At 42.6% G+C, this 12,344-nt stretch overlaps 1 protein-coding gene across 1 annotated transcript in view; it reads left to right on the top strand.

Moving 5' to 3' along the window:
• Positions 1-4,149: 4,149 nt before the first annotated feature.
• The window catches only part of BEND2 (BEN domain containing 2), a 67,497-nt gene continuing 59,302 nt past the window's right edge, over positions 4,150-12,344 (top strand). Inside the window, exon 1 of the mRNA XM_089676560.1 lies at positions 4,150-4,278. The gene's annotated coding sequence lies outside the window, so the exon portion shown is untranslated. The remainder of the gene's footprint in view (positions 4,279-12,344) is intronic.

Genomic DNA, 12,344 nt, shown 5'->3' with positions numbered 1-12,344 from the left:
CAGAGCCTGGCTTGGCCCTGCCCCCTGCTCCCTCCTCACTGGGTTTGACTGACAACAGCAGGAGCCAATGGCTCCCTCTGCTGCCTGTCAGTCCTGTGTCACATGGGAAAGTGGAGAAGACAGCAGCTGGGCAGGCTTGGCTTGATCCAGGAGTCACGTTGGGAAGGAGGATGGGGAACAGGCAGTGCAAGGTTTTTACCTTAATGCAGAGAATTAAAGAGGAACTAAACCCATCAATTTAATGGTTTCAAAAAACAGTTACATTCCCAGCATGTGCTGGGAATGCTGTCACATTTGCTTTTTCTCTCAACCAAACTGTCAAACCATCAAATGGTTGGTGTCATAACTGATCATATCTGCAGCACCATGGAAGTTGACGATCTTACGGAGGCTAAGCTGGCAGCTTCCATGGCTCTAAAGTATAGGAGGGTTTAGTTCCACTTTAAGGTAAAAAAAACTTTAAAGTGGAATTTAAAGCAGAACTTTACCAATAACAACTTGATAAAAAATCTTGTTCTTTAGCAAGGAGCATATGATCCACATTGATACTTATGCTTTCAAAAGTAGTGTGTGCCATAGATTGCCTCCAGCATTCATCCTGTTTCTTCTTGCTGGAAGATGCCATTATGCTGAAGTTCATAGCCCCTGAACAGCAGTAAATCATAAGACGGAACTAAACCCATCAATTTAACAGTTTCAAAAAACAGCTCCATTACTGGAATGTCAGGATTGCTAACTGTCACATTTGCGTGTGTCTTCAACCAAACTGTCAAACCATCAAATGGTTGGTGTCATAACTGATCATATGTGTAGCACCATGGCAGTTGCAGATCAAACTGAAGCAGCTTCCTTGGCTGTAAAGAATAGGAAGGTTTAATTCTGCAGATTGGCCTCTACAGATTCAGCAGTGCCTAAAAATTGCTAAAAATAGAGAGCAACTCAGCATGTGCAGAGCTGGGTGAGACAGAGTATTTCTGGATTTTAAACAGTAAAGGCACTTATTGATAATATTTTCCATAGCTGTACCTGCAAAAGGGGCCAGCCAGAAGTGATCTAGCAGGACTTAATACTCTGACTAAAGTTCCACTTTAATTCAGAAAATTAAGTTCTGCTAGATCACTTCAGCCTGGCCCCTTTTACATAATTACATAGTCTGGCTGAGAAAAGACAAAAGTGCATCCAGTTCAACCATTTAAAAAAAAAAAAAGTTATAATCCTATGCCCACAGTTGATCCAGAGGAATGCAAAAAAAACCCAGCAAAGAATGATCCAATTTGCTCCAGCAGGGAAAAAAAATCCTTCCTGATCCCCCGAGAGGCAGTCGGATATTCCCTGGATCAACTTTACTTATAAATGTTAGTATCCAGTTATATTCTGTGTATCTAAGAAACAATCCAGCCCTTTGTAGATACAGATATAGAAAACATTATCAATAAGTGCATTTAATGTTTAAAATCCAGTAATACTCTGTCTCTCCATGCTCTGCACATGCACTATTTTTTGACACTTCCCAAAATATAGAGGCCAAAGATTTACTTGACAGCCTAAAGATTTACTGCTGTTTAGGGGCTCTGGGTTTCAGCACCATGGCAACCTCCAGCAACAAGAAGCAGGAGCAATGCTGGAGGCAATTTACAGCACACACTAATTTTGGTAACATAATTATTCATGTGGAATTTCTTGTATTAAAATAGGTATAGACTCCAGAGAGAGAGATATCATATTACCCCTGTACAAATCATTAGTAACACCTCATCTGGAATATGCAGTTCAGTTTTGGGCACCAATTCACAAATAGAACATTGGGGAACTGGAGAAAGTACAGAGAAGGGCAACCAAACTGATGCGAGGCATGGAGGAGCTCAGCTATGAGGAAAGATTAGAGGAACTGAATTTATTCTCTCTTGAGAAGAGGATATTAAGGGGGGATATGATCAACGTGTATAAATACATCAGTGGTTCATATAGTGAACTCGGTGTAGAGCTATTCACCCTGAGGTCATCACAGAGGACAAGGGGGCACTCTTTACGTCTGGAGGAAAAGAAATGTAATCTCCAAATATGGAAAGGTTTCTTCACAGTGAGAGCTGTGAAAATGTGGAATAGACTCCCTCAAGAGTTGGTTCTGGCCAGCTCAGTGGAATGCTTCAAAAAAGGCTTGGATTATTTCTTAGATACACAGAATATAACTGAATATTAACATTTATAGGTAAAGTTGATCCAGGGAATATGCGATTGCCTCTCGGCGGATCAGGAAGGAATTTTTTCCCCCGCAGGAGCAAATTGGATCATGCTTTGCTGGGTTTTTTGCCATCTTCTGTATCAACTGTGGGTATAGGATTATAACTTTTTTTTTTCCTATGGTTGAACTGGATGGACTTTTGTCTTTTTTCAGCCAGACCAACTATGTAACTATGTAATCTGTTTCTTGATAAAGAACACAATTTTTTGTTCAACAAGTTGTTAAGCGTAAAGTTCCGTTTTAAATGTGAATATTTCCCTAACCAAAAAAATGAAAAGAAGTGATACAAGCGATGGAGACATTTTTAACAGGTTCCCACCCGGCCTATAGCCAGATGGTGGCCTGCAAAACCCCTTGTCCCCCCGGATGGAAGCCATATGGCATCCTTTCAGGCATGTACAGTTTGCATGCCCGCAGAGCCGCGCAGCAGTGCGATCTATCACCGGCCGTGTACCTCGGATACGGCCGATGACAGATCTGAGTACCGGCCCTGTTGCCAGTACTATGTGACCTGCTGTGTCCAATCACAGCAGGTCACATGACAGTTGTATACAATGGATGGCTTCCTTTCATGCCATCCATTGTATACTAGTGTGTCTAACTGGGAATGGTCACAGCGATCACATGCACAAGCTGGGCCAATCATAGCTCAGCTGTGTCATGTGATTAGCCGTGGCCAAATCACAGCTAAGCACAAAAAAAAACCCTGAATGAATCGATGTCATTCAGGTAAATACTTCTTTGCTATAAGCAAATTGTGTAAAAAAAATAAAATACTGATCACTTCCCCAAAGTAGTACAATGTTACTATGGTAACATTGTACTACTTTGGTCATAGTGAAATATGAAAAAAAATCTTAAAAAAAGAACAAAATGTAATAAAAAATTAAAACTAATAAAAAAATTTTTAAAAATTATAATTTTTTTCATACTGTCACCAGTCAGTGTCCCTGATCACCACCATGCCAGTTATATGATGATGCTGTACTGTACTGCACTGGCGACAGTATGTAAAAAAAAATAGTGAAAATAGTTTTTTAATTTTTTAATTTTCCAAAAAATTATGACAAAAAAATTGCAACTTCAAAAAACTCACCATGCCTCTTATGAAATACATCAGACTGTCTACTTTGCAAAAAGGGGTCATTTGGGGGATATCTGTACTGTTCTGACATTCTTGCACCTCAAGAAAGAAGATTGGCCGTCAGTACTTGAGGATTGATCAATATTCAGATCTATACCATAGTTTGTGAACCCTATAACTTTCCTACAAACTAAATAATACATCCTAATTTGGGTTATTTTCACCAAAGAAATGTAGCAGAATACATTTTGGCCTAAATTTATGAAGAACAATTATTTATTTAAAACTTTTATAACAGAAACAAAGAAAAATGTGTTTTTTTTTTCAAAATTTACGGTCTTTTTTTGTTAATTTAGCAAAAAATAAAAACCCCAGTGTTGATTAAATATCACCAAAAGAAAGCTCTAGTTGTGTGAAGAAAATGATAAAATTTTAGTTTGGGTACAGTGTTGTATGACCGCGCAATTGTCATTCACAGTGTGAGAGCGCTGAGACCTGAAAAATGGCCTGGGCAGGAAGGGGGTAAAAGTGCCCGGTATGGAAGCGGTTAAATAATACTTTGAAAATTATTTTGATGCAAACAATTATAATAAATGATAATAATAATAAATACCATGGGTGAAAGTTATTTTGATCTCAGTATTAATGATGAAGAGGATACGAAACCTTTATAATGCAGCAATGTGTTGTGCTGCTAAATGATCGGTAGGTGGCGACGTCTTACCTGTATTTCTGTGGCGGAAGACGCTGAGGGCGTTGTAGATGTTCCTCTGTCAGATTTTTGCACGTCCTGTGTGCGACCACGGCTGTACGTGATGACGTCTGTTATGGCAGGCTCTCCAATGAGAAAATGGAATCCCTTCCCCCAGTGTTCGTTGGCGAACTGATCGTCCAATGAGCGGGCGGCAGGAGAGCGTCGGCGAGCTTCCCTGCTGATCATCTGATAGCCCAGGTACGTGAACCGACCGCCGCTGATTTGCTGCCCCCTCACCGGTTGGATAGGATTTATTGATAGGTGGTTGTTGGTGGGCGGGGCGAGGCAAGGCGCAGCCTGCTGTTCCTTGTAGTGTGTGACTGTGAGTGAGCGGGCAGTACAACTAAGAAGGCTCCCTTTTATTTACTGTGTAATTAGGTGGGACATAGGCAGCCATGCTGGGCGCTCTGTACACCTAGTTGGCCATATAGTCCAGCACTTCTCAGAGACATTGGTGCTGTGTGTCTGCTCCTGCCCTAAGGCCCCATGCACACAGGATACTTTTTCCCTCTCTTGGACACCTGTGCTCAAGGGGAGGAAAATAAAATGCGCCTAAAACTGCTTTTGCAAATGCGTTTAGAAGTGACAATTTATTTATTTTATTGGTCAGAATATTAAAGCGAAGCTCCACCCAAAAGGGGAAGTTCCGCTTTAAAGATTGGTCCCCCGCTCCCCATTAAGGATTGGCACCTTCGGGGAGCGGGTACCGAATTGACAGGTACCGCTGCAATTTGGCAATTGGCATTTCCGCTGCTATTGCCTAGGTGATCAGAAGCGGAAGTTGTTCCCCCCTTCCTCCCCGTCGTCTTCTGGGACTCGTGACAGGTCCCAGAAGACTACGGGGCCATTCACAAAGTGCAGTGGGCACCTGGCTGGCAAGCTGTCACAGCCGGGTGCCCACACACCTGGAACACCAGAAGGCTGGTGAAACGGGCTGCGAGGGACGCACCGAGGGACAGGTAAGTGGCTGTTTTTGTAGCTGCTGACTTTTGTTTACAGTGTGAGGGGAACTTCAAACACTTGACCTCCGGGCTATAGCTGAATGACCGCTATAGCATGGTAGTCCAGTTGACAGCTACTGCGCGGTTGCCCAGTTGACAGCTACAGTGCAGTTGACCGCTGCAGCGCGGTTGCCCAGTTGACAGCTACAGAGCGGTTGCCCAGTTGACAGCTACAGCGCGTTTGTCCAGTTGACCGCTACAGCGCGTTTGCCCAGTTGACCGCTACAGCGCGTTTGCCCAGTTGACCGCTACAGCGCGTTTGCCCAGTTGACCGCTACAGCGCGTTTGTCCAGTTGACCGCTACAGCGCGTTTGTCCAGTTGACCGCTACAGCGCGTTTGCCCAGTTGACCGCTACAGCGCGGTTGCCCAGTTGACAGCTACAGCGCGGTTGTCCCGTTGACAGCTACAGCGCTATTGTCCCGTTGACAGCTACAGCGCTGTTGTCCCGTTGACGGCTACAGCGCTGTTGTCCCGTTGACAGCTACAGCGCTGTTGTCCCGTTGACAGCTACAGCGCTGTTGTCCCGTTGACAGCTACAGCGCGGTTGCCCAGTTGACCGCTACAGCGCGGTTGCCCAGTTGACCGCTACAGAGCGTTTGCCCCGTTGACCGCTACAGCGCGGTTGCCCCGTTGACAGCTACAGCGCGGTTGTCCAGTTCTGGGAGGGCGTCATATGATGTCCTCCCAGAACACACCCCCAGCGGTGCACACCCAGCTCAGCATGTGATCGCTGTGTTCTACGGATACAGCTGATCACATGACAAGGTAAAAGGCCAATAACAGCGGCCTTTTACCACATGATCAGCTGTGTCCAATACCACAGCTGATCACAAAGTAAATACAGTTGCCGGTTATTGGCAGCACTTTCCTCACACTGTCACAGCGTGAGGAAAGTACTGCTGATAATCGGCAAGTGTCACAGAGGACATCTGCACTGATATTCAGGGCACAGATTATCAATGCAGGAGTGCAAAGCGCTTGGCAATACATTCATTCCATTGGCCAGAATATTAACCACTGAACAACAATTAACCGCTGTCTGTGATCACTGTCTCCTATGGACACAGCTGATCACATGACATGGTAAAAGACCAATCACAGTGGGCTTTTACCACGTGATCAGCTGTGTTCAATGACATAGCATATCACAAATGCAGTTGCCTGTTATCAGCAGCGCTTTCCTAGTGCTGTCACAGCTTGAAGAAAGTATTGCCGATAACCAGCAAGTTTATTATTGTAACCTATAAACTGTACAACTCAAACTGAAATCTTTTGGGAGGAGGGAAGTAAAAATAAAAAAAAACTAAAATAATATGGTTGCATAAGTGTGCACACCCTTAAACTAATACTTTGTTGAAGCACCCTTTGATTTTATTACAGCACTCAGTCTTTTTGGGTAGGATTTGGATGTATGCTTTGGGTCATTGTCATGCTGAAAGATGAAGTTCCTCTTCATTTTCAGCTTTCTAGCAGAAGCCTGAAGGATTTGTTCCAATATTGACTGGTATTTGAACTGTTCATAGTTCCCTCTACCTTGACTAAGGCTCCAGTTCCAGCTGACGAAAAACAGCCCCAAAGCATGATGCTGCCACCACCATGCTTCACTGTTGGTATGGTGTTCTTTTGGTGATGTGCAGGGTTGTTTTTGCACCAAACATATCTTTTGGAATTATGACCAGAAAGTTCAACCTTGGTTTCATCAGACCATAACATGTTTTCCCACATGCTTTTGGGAGACTTCAGATGTGTTTTTCCAAAATTTAGTCGGACTTGGATGGTTTTCTTTGTAATAAAAGACTTCCGTCTTGCCACTCTACCCCATAGCCCAGACATATGAAGAATATGGGAGATTGTTGTCACAAGTACCACACAACCAGTACTTGCCAGATATTCCTGCAGCTCCTTTAATGTTGCTGTAGGCCTCTTGGCAGCCTCCCAGACCATTTTTTTTTCTCGTCTTTTCATCAATTTTGGAGGGATGTCCAGTTCTTGGTAATGTCACTGTTGCGCCATATTTTCTCCTATTGGTGATGACTGTCTTCACTGTGTTCCATGGTATATCTAATGCCTTGGAAATTCTTTTGTACCCTTCTCCTGACTGATACCTTTTAACAGTGAGATCCCTCTGATGCTTTGGAAGCGGAAGCTCTCTGTGGACCATGGCTTTTGCTGTAGGATGCGATTAAGAAAATAATCAGGAAAGACCTACTAGAACAGCTGAACTTTATTGAGGGTTAATCAGAGGCACTGTAAATGATGGCAGGTGTGTACTGACTCCTATTTAACATGATTTTGAATGTGATTGTTTAATTCTGAACACAGCTACATCCCCAGTTATAAGAGGGTGCACACTTATACAAGCACATATTTTAGTTTTTTATGTTTACTTCCCCCCCTAAAAGATTTCAGTTTGTTTTTCAATTGAGTTGTACAGTTTATAGGTCACATTAAAGGTGGAAAAAGTTCTGAAATGATGTATCTTGGTCTCATTTTTTTTTTCTTCATCCCAGTAACCTGACATTTTAACAGTGGTGTGTAGACTTTTTATATCCACTGTATAAACCCCACAGCTATTGCCTAGTTCTGGGAATGGTATATACCTACCAGTGCCTGACCCTGATCTATTCATCGCATCTTGATGCCTGCACCGTGGGGTGTCTGGTCCTTCCCCTTCATCTTCTGTCCCCCCCCCCCTTCTGCCTCCTTATTCCTCCCCCCCCCCCTCTAGCAGGGGGATTCGTGGTTTTCTACTGGGAAATTTTTTTTCCCCAGCCTCATGGTCTTTTGGGGCCCCTCCCCTAGCCAGGGCATTGGAGCCACTTAGATATCACACTAACCCACTGCACGTGGGAGCCTCCAAAATATATCTGTATAATTGTTTATAGGCATAGTTTTGATATATCCTTGGATGTCTTGAACATTAGAATGGCTTATCAAATAGGTGAAGAAATAGAAAGAGAGATGAGGGCGGTCTTCTCAAAAGAAGAAAAGCAGATGTCACATAGAAATAAAGATTTTAGACAATTATTCAGGACACACAGTAATTTAACATTTAGACATTTGAGGCGGAAGTGGAACATTTGTGTCCCTGGAGTCCTATGTGGAGTCTAAGATGATCCTGCGGGGACTCAGGGAGAGAATCATTCCAGCAGAACATTTACACAATGAACAGTTTTTAAAGAAATGGCAGGAGGAAGCAATTTAACATGGTTTACATCTGATGCATATGATAATTGAAGAAGAGAAGCTGCAATTAAAGGAAATAGAAGACTTACTACATGAGACTATAAAAGGTTTAGTAGAATATAGAGATTTGGATGAGTTTACAAAATTAAATGATTGTCTAAAAAAGAAGGTGGCTGATTTTCAAAAGGAACAAAATATGGGGAAACATAAGAAGTTTCAAAGAAATTTTGGCAGATTTTGAATCCGGACAGATCTTGGATCTGGAGGGAAGAAGGGGTAGGAGTAGATCAAGAAGTAAGCATATACAGTGGAATAAGGATAATAAGGGAGATTCAAATGCAGAATTAAAAAAGACGGTATCTTTTTTAGGGACTCCAGAGGGAATAGAAGGAGAAGAATAGAAAGAGAAACAGATACAGATAACCGAGGGGGATACACAGAACAAAGGACATAAGTAGCCAACAAAATGGACAAGGGCAGAAAGTCAGAAAACAGACAGGCCAAATAATTAAAAATGAAAATAGAGGAGAGTCTTTAAATGTAATTAATCTCACGGAAAAGGAACCCTTGAAAGATCATGTATCTTTGTTACTAACGGGTTTGGACTTTCTCCCAGTTGTCCTGGAGATCAGTTTGAAATTTATAAAGAAGAGTTTTAAACTCTGCAGGAGGATGGGAAGGGCATGTATCAGGTGGAATCGCAGTATATTGATCTCAGGGACATAGATGAACTTGAGTACCTACAGGGTAACATCTGGCTGGATTCAAATATGTTGGATCCACCATCAGGTTTGTCACAAGTTATTCCACAGTATAACTAATAGATACCTCCAAACATTTTTGGAGGTGGTAACCAAAGATATAAGAACAATGGACTGGGACTATTTTTTTACCAGATGAAGATAACCTGTCAAAGGGAGACCGTAGAGCCCTTAAGGAGCTTAAAGACCTTAGAGAGGTAGTTATTAAGCCCAGTGACAAGGCTGTGAATGTGGTGATTTGGAAAGAGATTATATGGAAGAAGTTTATAGACAACTTAATAATGATTTGTGCTACAAAAGATGTGTGAATAACTCTTTTCCTGCCCTTGTCACTGAAATTAATTTCAAGCTTTGAGAGAGCCTTTGAAGTGGGATTGATTAAGAAAAAAGAATGGGATTACTTATGCATAGAGGAATATAATATTCCCACGTTCTATGTTACCCCAAAGGTCCCTAAAGATGTAACCGACCATCGGGGAGGCCCATCATCTCAGGGGTAGGTGGCCCCACCAAACGCCTGGGACAATATGTGGATAGGAGAATCAGACATCTAGTGGAAGAGTTACCCTCCTTCATGCTTGATACAGGGGACCTTCTAAGAAAATTGACAGACCTAAGAGTACCTACAGACCAGCCTTTCCTAACCATTTCAACGCAGAGGAACCCTTGATATAACTTTCCAGTCTCAGGGAACCCCTTCTAAAAATGACTAAATCTACAATTCATGATACATTAGTGTGATAGTCAGAGGTAAGAATGCACCTTACACTTGTGGTCATTGGGAAGAATTACCCCCTTACAGACTGCTAAAAAGATCAGTGGTGTCAGTGGGAACTTACCTGAGAGGCAAAAATTGCTGATTGCTCAATGAACCCCTAGTAACATCTAGAGGAACCCTAGGGTTCAGAAACCCTGCTATAGACTGTATATTGGTGAGGGATGGATGTGGAGTCTTTATACACGTCCTTTCCCACCAGATGAGCATCCAGGCCATAGAAAACTGTCTGGAATTGATGAGTTCCTGAAGGAAATGCTGGATCTCATACTTCATAACAACTTCTTTATGTTTGATGATAAGTTTTACTGCCAGATCAGAGGAGTTGCAATGGGCACTACATGTGCCCCATCATATGCGTGCCTGCATTTAGCTTGGTGGGAGAAAACTGTAGTAAATGAACATCCTAGATATCAGATACATGTAGCTATGTAGGTTCACTACATGGACGATGTGCTGTTGGCGTGGAGAAGATTAGTGGATGAGTTCCATCTATTCATAGATGAATGAAACTGTAATGATAAAAATATCTTTCTCATGTAAAAAGTGGATCAATGTGAGATGGAATTTTTGGATTTGAAAATTTAAAAAGTAGGTGATAAAATTGAGACTACTACATTCTGCAAATCCACGATGGGGAATGCACTTCTCCACGCCACCAGCCACCACCCTTGGCCATTGATTAGGGGGATCCCATATGGATATGGATGGATCCCATATGGAAGTAGGAGGAATTGTTCGAATATAGATGACTATCACATAAGTAAGTAATTGGAGTAAGGGGATACTCCAATTCAGTGCTAGAAAGGGGTAGAGTGAGAGCATTAAAACAAAATAGAACAAAGTAGAAAACAAAAAAAGTTACAGTAAGATAAGGTACAGTTGGTCACTAGGTATGGAACACACTGGCGCCAGTTAGAGTCAGTGTTGAACAAACACTAGCATATCCTAATGTTAGATGGAATACTAGAAAAGATACTGGAAAAAAGACCATGGATTATAGCAAGGAAAGCCCCTATGATAGGTGACACCCTAGTGCGGAGTGAATATACAAGAAGTAGAAGAGAACTTGTGTATATACAACCACCTTTAAAGGGCATGTTTTCGTGTGGACATTGTTCCATATGTAGATACGTCGATAAAATCAAAGAATTCAAGGACTCAGCAGGGCACAAGAACATATTCCATTAACTCCTTCCTAAATTGTTCCTCATCATGGGTTATATATAGCAGGGCTTAAAATTTCCACTCGCCTGCTCGCGCTTTGCAAGTGGAAATAACGTGGGGGCGAATGTTATTGTTGGTTACTCCTTGCCCATTACTGACCGCTCCTGCATCTTCTATCACTCCCTTTACTTTTACCTATCAACTGTACTCTGTATGAAGTTCTCCTGCCTCCCCCTTTTTTAATCCCCTGCTTGCTACATACAAATATGTGCATAAACACCTATGTGTATGGACATATTGGCTAACATACCAGAAAAGAGGAGGGAATATTGTTGGACTGGTTCATTTTCATGGTTATAGACAGCACCTACTAGTATGGCATGGCACTGTTGTTTATACAGTTTATACACAGTCTGGATAAGTGCAGGTTTGGTGTGAACTTACCTTTGGACTGAACCCAGAAGCAAGCTGTCCCTGTCACCAACTCAACATAGGCATTCCCTGCCTGGCAGCTATATGGACCAAGGGAGCGGGGACGTTCATGACCAGTGATGAGCTCGGATGTGTTCGGACACCCACCTGAGCTATCCACGAGGAAGTTGTCAAAGCCGACAGCTGGTCATAAGTGGTGGAGGCACACCCTCACCAGCTGCACATATACACACTTCTATCATCAGTTGTGAAGCAGGGAATGCTTCCACTGCCTATGATTGGTTGTTGACTTTGACAGCTTCCAGGCGGAATGTATAAACATGCATTTGTACGCATGCACATGTTTATGCAAGTATCGGCATACAGCCATTGATTTCTGTGGGTCGTTGTACACACAGGCCTCATTCACACTGACAATGTCAAAGCTGGCTTTATATGCATTTGGAGGACCTTTCTAAACACATACTGTATAAATGCATGTAATGATTTTTCAGTAGTGCCATTCAGACTGTGCTTCTAGCTGTGTTTAGGTGCAGTCACTTTAGCTGTGCCTGGAGAAAATAGAATTGTGTGCATCCAGAATCCAATTAGACACTCTAAACACATTTTAAAGCAGGAACATCAAAACACAGGAAAAAAGTGATTTGCAAAGCATAAAAGTTGTTTATACATCCCAGGTCAATGCAGCCTTTTCTCCAAGGCCCAGTGACATCACTCGGGCTTCCCGTGGGACCCCGGTAAAGGAGGTCACAAAGAGGCCCAGTCATGTCACCAAAAGCAGCTGAAAGCAATGGCCTAAAGTTCTATTTTTTGCACTGCGTTAAGGCAGTCCATTCATCTGAATGGGCTGCCTATTTCACCAAAAAAGGTGTTGGCACTATTTTTTCCTAACAGCGCACAGCAATGTACAGTAATGTGTTACCATATGTTGCAGTGCCATT

This window comes from Staurois parvus, unplaced genomic scaffold (assembly GCF_062004578.1).
Source record: "Staurois parvus isolate SC_StPar_1 unplaced genomic scaffold, SC_StPar_1.0 ptg000172l, whole genome shotgun sequence".
In the NCBI taxonomy this organism is placed as follows: domain Eukaryota; kingdom Metazoa; phylum Chordata; class Amphibia; order Anura; family Ranidae; genus Staurois; species Staurois parvus.
Note: the sequence above shows the minus strand (reverse complement) of the source record. Positions and strands in the feature narration are given on the sequence as shown.